We start from the raw sequence: 7,435 nt of genomic DNA on the forward strand, positions 1-7,435 counted from the left end.
AAATAACTAAATAAATGAATAAGTAAACAAATAACTCCTTTAAATGTGTTAATCTGAAAATAAAAAAATTACCATTGGTCAACTTTAAAAATATTTATTTTTGAGCTGATGAGATGGCTCAGCGGTTAAGAGCATTCATTGCCTGCTCTTCTAAAGGTCCCGAGTTCAATTCCCGGCAACCACCTGGTGGCTCACAACCATCTGTAATGAGGTCTGGTGCCCTCTTCTGACTGCAGGCATACATGCAGACAGAATATTGTATACATAATAAATAAATATAAAAATATTTATTTCTAGATTATGTGTATGCATGTGTATACATGCACTGTGTGCAGGCATGGTGTCTAAAGAAGCCAGAGGAAGGCATCCGATCTCCTGGAATTGTAATTACAGAAGCTTAGAAGTTGCCAGGTGGGTGTGGGGAATTGAACCTGGGTCCTCTGCAAGAGCGGCAAGTGCTCTTAACCATTGAGAAGTCTCTCCAGCCTCGCGGTAAAGTTTTTTTGGCTTAAGCTTCAATATCACTGTTCATCACCAAAGGAAGTCAGCACAGGAACTCACACAGGGCAGGATCCTGGAGGCAGGAGCTGATGTGGAGCTCATGGAGGATGCTGCTTACTGGCTTGCTCCCCATGGCTTGCTCAGTCTACTTTCTTATAGAACCCAGAACCATCAGCACAGGAATGACCCTATCCACACTGGGCTAGGACCTCGTCCATCAATCATTAATTAAGAAATCACCCTACAGGTTTGCTTATAGCCCAGGTGTGTAGATGCATTTTCTCAATTGAGACAAGTTGACATTAGCCAACACAAACAGTAAGATATGAATGTTTATATAACAGCAAAAATGAATGAGTGGCAGTGTCGAGTGTTAGCAAGGGTATAGAGCAATTACCGTCCTTATCTCTTACTACTGGAAGGGTAGGTTGGCTGAAGCCTCTTCTGAAATCCTCTTTATCATATATGCTGATCTTGAACACACCCACCAATCTATGACCTGACAACTCCAACTTCTAAGAATATACTCCCCAAGATGAGCTCAGTTGATTCTCCAAAGACTGGCACAATCAACATTATTCACCAAAGTCCGAACTGAAAAGAATGCAAATGCCGTAGTCAGTGGACAGATTGAGTAGACAGCTATGAGTTGATTCAGTTGAACACTGTGCAGCAGTAAGAATGGGCTGGGTATTGTTACATGCACTAAAATATAAGAATCTTACAAAGGAACAAGACTAGGTTAAAAGCAGAAAAGTATATGTAATGTTATGTAAGCCTATGTATAAACATTTCAAAATTAGGCAAAATTGACATATAGTATTAGAAATCATGGTTATCTTGGGAAGTGTTGATTAGAAAACAAAAAAGGATTTAGATGATAGTGACTCGTAACTGTCCCTCAGTCTCTTAGGTGATTCTGTTTAAGTCCAGTCAGGTTGACAATAAAGATTAACCATCACAAAACCCTGTACTTAAAGCTCACAATGTCATATACTATTATTATAGCATGATGTGTAATCTCCCTGCCAAAAACATCCTCTGTGCTCTGACTGTTGATCACTTCCTTTTTTCTTAATCTCTCCTAACCACTGATCTTTCCAAAATTTTTATTTTATGTGTATGGGTATTTTCATGTGTACTACATGTGTGACTGGCATCTGTGGAAGCCAGAAGGGGATATCAGATCTTCTGGCCCTGAAGTTACAGAGTTATGGATAGTTGTGAACCACCATGTGGCTGCTGGGAATTGGACCTGGGGCCTTTGGAAGATCAGCCAGTGCTCTTAACTGCTGAGCCATCTCTCTAGTTCCATCAATGATGTTTTTGTTGTCTTCACAGTTCTACTTTTTCTTGAATATCATATTAAAGTATTAATTATAATTAAAGTATGTGCCCTTTTCTGATTGGCACCTTTCATTTAATAATATAAATAATGTTTGTAGCATGTCTCTTCATGGCTTATTTTTTTTAGCACCGAATATTTTATCTTCTGAATGTATCAGTTTATTTATCCATCCACATACTAAAGGATATCATGATGGCTTCCCCATTTTTGCAGCTTTGAATAAAAGTATCATAAACATCCATGTATAGGTTGTTATGTAGATTGTTTTAAATTGCTTTGGGTAAGTGCTAGTCAGGGCAATTGATAGCACCCTGAAAAGAGTGTGTTATCCAGGTGTGGTGGTGTATACCTGTAATCCCAGCACTCAGGAGGGAGAGGCAGGAGGACCTCTGTGAGTTCAAGGCCAGCCTGGTCTACAGAGTGAATGAGTTCTAGGACAGCCAGGGCTACACAGAAAAACCTTGTCTTGGAAAACACACAGACTCAAAAGATTATATTTAGGTTTACAAGAAACCTCAAAACGACCTTCCCAGAGAGGCTGCAAGAATTTTCTTTCACAATGGCAACCAACAGTGTTCCCATTGCTCTGTACATTTTTGTTTTTAAACCTCTATTTTCTCCTTTGTTAATATAAATAAAGCAAAAACTAAAGTCCTGATAAGTATTAATACATTATAGGCTATAAAACAATCCAACTCTGAATATGGGTGCCTTTTTAAAAATTAAAAAAAATTTTTTTTTTAAGACAGGGTTTCTCTGTATAATAGCTCTGGCTGTCCTAGAACTCACTTTGTAGACCAGGCTGGCCTTGAACTCATAGAGATCTGCCTGCCTCTGTCTGGGATTAAAGGCGCATGCTATCACCACCCAGTAACAATCCAACTCTGACTTTAAAATATGAAGACAAAAATGCTTTAATGAATTGGCATTTTCAGATTTTATTCTTTCTCTAAGTTTACTGTTGTGCCCTCCTAAAGTCAAACAAAACATCAAAACAACCATTTATTGTTGTTTATTATTATTGTTGTTGTTATTATTTGAGTGGGACACTTGCTGTATTGGTCATGTTGATCTTGAGTTATGCACTCAAATGTTCCTCCCGCCTCAGCTACCTTTGGATTTGGTATTAACAGATGTGCTAGCTGTACATCACATCTGTCTGTCTGGCAACTGCTTTAAAAGTTAGGAATTCTCCTAACGACTGCTAAGATGAATGAGTACCTGCCATGCACAGGCACACAGTCAGTGGGGCCAAAGCTTTGTTCTCTACGCCAGACTCTTAAGTTCAGATAGTTCCCATCTCTAAAAACTGTCCTCACCTAACATGCTCATGCAACTCACTATCTCTAATACCTACCTACTTCCTTCCATTTTCTCTTCTTATTACTAAACAATGATCAACCTTTGCAATTATGCAGACCCAAAATGTTGTGACACGGGACTTTCCATCACCTTTCAAATACCCTGCCAATCTTCTCATTCTCATCCTTGTTGTAAGTAAATCGTCCATGAATATCTGTTGAATAAACATTTTTTTTTTTTTAGTATTGGTTTCTCTTCTTTGGACCCTTACAATTTTTGAATGCTTCAAACTGGCTATGTCAATCAATGTTAATGCTTAGCTAAAATTTGCAAAGTTCCGGGTTCCAGCCCCAGCACAAAATAAACAAAAACTGTGTTCTATCAAAGAGAAATGCACAGTATTGATAATTCTCATCATGCAAACTACAATCAGAATAGTAAGTGCTGAACTGGGGTCCCACCGAATTTATTGCCATCCACATGAATTCTGAATTTAGCCTCAGTGTGCACTGAATGCTAGGTGGCTTATCTAATCAAATGGGATCAAAGGCGTTTGAGTAGAATATTTTATGGAAGGTATACTAGCAGCTGAAGGTAAAACTGCCTGTCAAAACTGGCTCACCTCTTCAACCTTGAAAAAAAATGCTTTTCAAATCTTCCTAGTTGTGTGTTCCAATATCAGCTTTCCACCACTTCTCTTTCATGATTTCTTGAGTACATACAACTTTCTAATGTCCTCAATATGAAAATGCTTTACTCTTCACAATAGGGCATTTGATTATATGCTATTAGCAGGACTAAAACCAGAGTCCCGAAGAGCTCTTTCAACCACTCACTTTTCTTGGTTCAAACACTGTCTGGAGACTGAAAGGAACATCCATTATACCTGGGTTGAGGTGCGGTGGTTTCTGCAGTAAATGCAGATTCTGTACTTGGAGAAATTCCACCCAATGTTCGTGTACACTTTGCTTTCCTTTTATTGGGAAAAAAATATGTGTGATCTGATATCTTTGCTGAGGAATTCTTCAACTCGCCCTCCAAGATCCTTTATGTCTGTAGTTTGTAGATATGGCAACAGAAGGCAAGGCAAGATAGACTATCATACTCCAAAAGTGGCTTTTGTTTGGATTTTTCTGATCTGCTATCAGTTTTCAGAGGTTCCGAAGATGATTTGTTAAAGTTTGTTTTGGATTCCACGTGGGAAATGTCCTTTGCTGTGGATCCTCATGGTCTTGGGCTTCATGGAAGCTGCCAGCCACCTACAGCTGGGGCAGGATTGGGTTCCTCATCCACTGGCCAGAGAAACCAGGCTTTGCTGGTCTAGTAGTCTGTGCAGCTGCCTCCACCTTTTCACCAGCCATATCTTTGAGGCTGCAGAGTTGAGCTGCTCTGCAGGCTGAGTTTCTGGGCTGGCTCTAGCTCTAAGGTATGAGCAGGGAGGGATAAAAGACTCAGTATCCTTTAAATAATTATTTATATTATTATTGCCGGTGTGTGTGTGTGTGTGTGTGTGCGCGCGCGGGCACATGTGTAGAATGCAGGCACACAAATGCCATGCCACATATATCGTTAGAGAACATCTTAGGAGTTGCTTCCCCTTTCTTCACCTTGTGTTTGTGGGTTGAACTCAGGACACGGGTGTTTATTGCTCAGCCATCTCACCAGACCGGCTCTCTTCTTCCTTGATCATATCTGTTGTCGTGTTTTGGAATTCAGCTTTCTAGTGTTTAATGAGATCTCATTACTAATTTGCATTTTTTGAAGTCATATGATATAGCATATTTTTGCAAGCTTATTCCCTGTCTAGCAATTGTCTTTGGTAAGGTTTTTATCAAGGTTTTTGGCCACATGTAAGAAACTGGACTTTTAAATTAATCTTTGAAGGGCTGCAGAGATGGCTCGGCAGTTAAGAACACTTGCTGCTCTTGCAGAGGACCTGAATCTGGTTCTCGGAAGCCACATGGGGTAACTCACACCCTCTGCAATCCCAGGTTTAGGGGAACCCAGTGCCTCTGTGCACACCAGCTTTCACATGCAAATGTCCACAGACAGACAGAAAGACACACAATTCTTCGTGTGTGTGTGTGTGTGTGTGTGTGTGTGTGTGTGTGTGTGTGGTGTTTATAGCAGTTTTTACCAGGTGTGTCATGTTGTTGTTGGAGACAGGGCTTCACTCTGTAGTCTAGACACCATCATCCTCCTTGCTCAGCCTGAGTGCTGCAATTACAAGAATAAGTTCAGGTTACTTTGCAAATATTTTTGTCAAATCTATATTTTCTTTTGTCATTCTTTTTACTTAGTCTTCTGCAAAGCTATCTATCTATCTATCTATCCATCCATCATCTATCTATCTATCTATCTATCTATCTATCTATCTATCTATCTACCTATCGTGGTACTATGTATTGAACCTAGGAGCTCAAACATGCCAGACCAGCACTCCTCTATAAACTCTGTCCTCGTACTCACTCTTTAGAACATGAAGACTCTGAAATGCCCCTGCATCAGCCTCCAAAGTAGCTGCGATCAAAGGCTTATGCCATGAGGCCTTGTGAAAATTTCAAGCTTTTTGAAAAGCTATTTTAGATACACAATCTATTTTCTAGTCTCCCTCCTGTTTGTCCGCTTTATTCTCCTTTATTGTCCTAATTTAACTTCTTTCATTTGATGTATGTATACATGATTTTATGAAACAATATGAACTCTATAAGCCACAAATAAGAGAAAGTATACAACATTTGTCTTTTGGAAGCTGGCTTAATGTACTTAATATAACTATCTTTAGCCATATTCATTTTATAGCAAGTAACATACCTTCATTCTTCCTTATGCTGAAAAAATTTCATTGTGTGAATATATATATGTATATATGTGTATACATATAATTACTTTATCTGTTCCTCTATTATTGAACACCTAAGTTGGTATATAAGTTAGCTATTGTGATTAGCACTGCAATAGACATAGATGTGCAAGTGTCTTGGATGTATCCACTTGGGGTCTTTTGGATAAATTCTAGGAGTGGCTACAGATAGTTCATTTGGAAGATTTATTGCAAAAACAAGAACAAACCCATTCCAAAAGTAGTAGATATAGAGATATGATTAGCATGGGAGTAGAAATTAAAGAATTGAAATATTTTAAAAATAGAATCAAGAAAACGAAGAGTGGGTTCTTTAAAAAAGTAAACAAGATTGGCAAACCCTTAGCTAAACTAAACTCATGAAACCGGAAAGAACCCCTAAAATCATCATGATCAAGTTGGTTTCATTCTAGACATGTAGGGATGGCTCAATATACATAAATCAATAAATTTAATTCATCACATAAATGGACTCAAACCTAGAAACCACATAATCACCCCAGTAGACATAGGGAAGGCCTTGATGAAAACCAGCAGCTCTCCATGACAGAAATCATGGGAAGTTAGGAATGGAAGGAGCATACCTCCGCACAATGAAGGCAGTATAAGATAACTCTATAACCAGAGTCACGTTAAATGGAAAAAACACAGAGCATTATCATGAGGATTGGGAACAAAACAGGGGTAGCTGCCCTCTCTAGTCCTCTTCAATATAGTGCTTAAAATCTTAACTAGAGCAATGACCAGGGGACAAATACAAAGGATACAACTAGGAAGAGAAGTCAGAGTACCCCTACTCACAGATGGTGCGAGTCTAAGCGCAAGAGCTCCTACACCCTGGTGTACAGAGCCATTCCAGGATGGTCAAGACTACACAAAGAAACCCTGTCTCAAAAACAAAGATAAGAAAACAACAACAACATAAAGGTGAGAGAGAGAGAGAGAGAGAGAGAGAGAGAGAGAGAGAGAGAGATCCTAAAGACTATACCAAAACCTTCAGCAAAATGGTAGACTATGGAATTGATATGTGAAACTGGTAGCCTTCCTATATAAATGATAAACACAAGAAAATATCTCATTCACAATACGAGAGTGGGTTTGGGGTTGGGGAGAGGGAGAGGGATGGAGAGTGAGCGAGAGCAAGAGAAAATGCAAGAATGAGCAAGTGCCCTGGAATAAAACTAACCAAGGAAGTGATATATTAGAAATGAAAGACCTTTACAATGAAAAGATCATAAAAAGAAATAGAGGAAGATATTAGAAGTTGGTTATACTCCTCGTGCTGGTGAACTGGAAGAATTAACAGTGTCAAAATGGCTATCTTACTAAAAACAACCCATACAATCAGTGGGAATACAGGCTATGATTTTTACTGAAAATGTTTTCTCTGTCTTTAGCATGAAACTCTATTTTTTTAAAGA

The sequence above is a fragment of the Microtus oregoni genome, unplaced genomic scaffold (assembly GCF_018167655.1).
Source record: "Microtus oregoni isolate MIOR12 unplaced genomic scaffold, Mior012 000008F_ref0000371, whole genome shotgun sequence".
NCBI lineage: Eukaryota > Metazoa > Chordata > Mammalia > Rodentia > Cricetidae > Microtus > Microtus oregoni.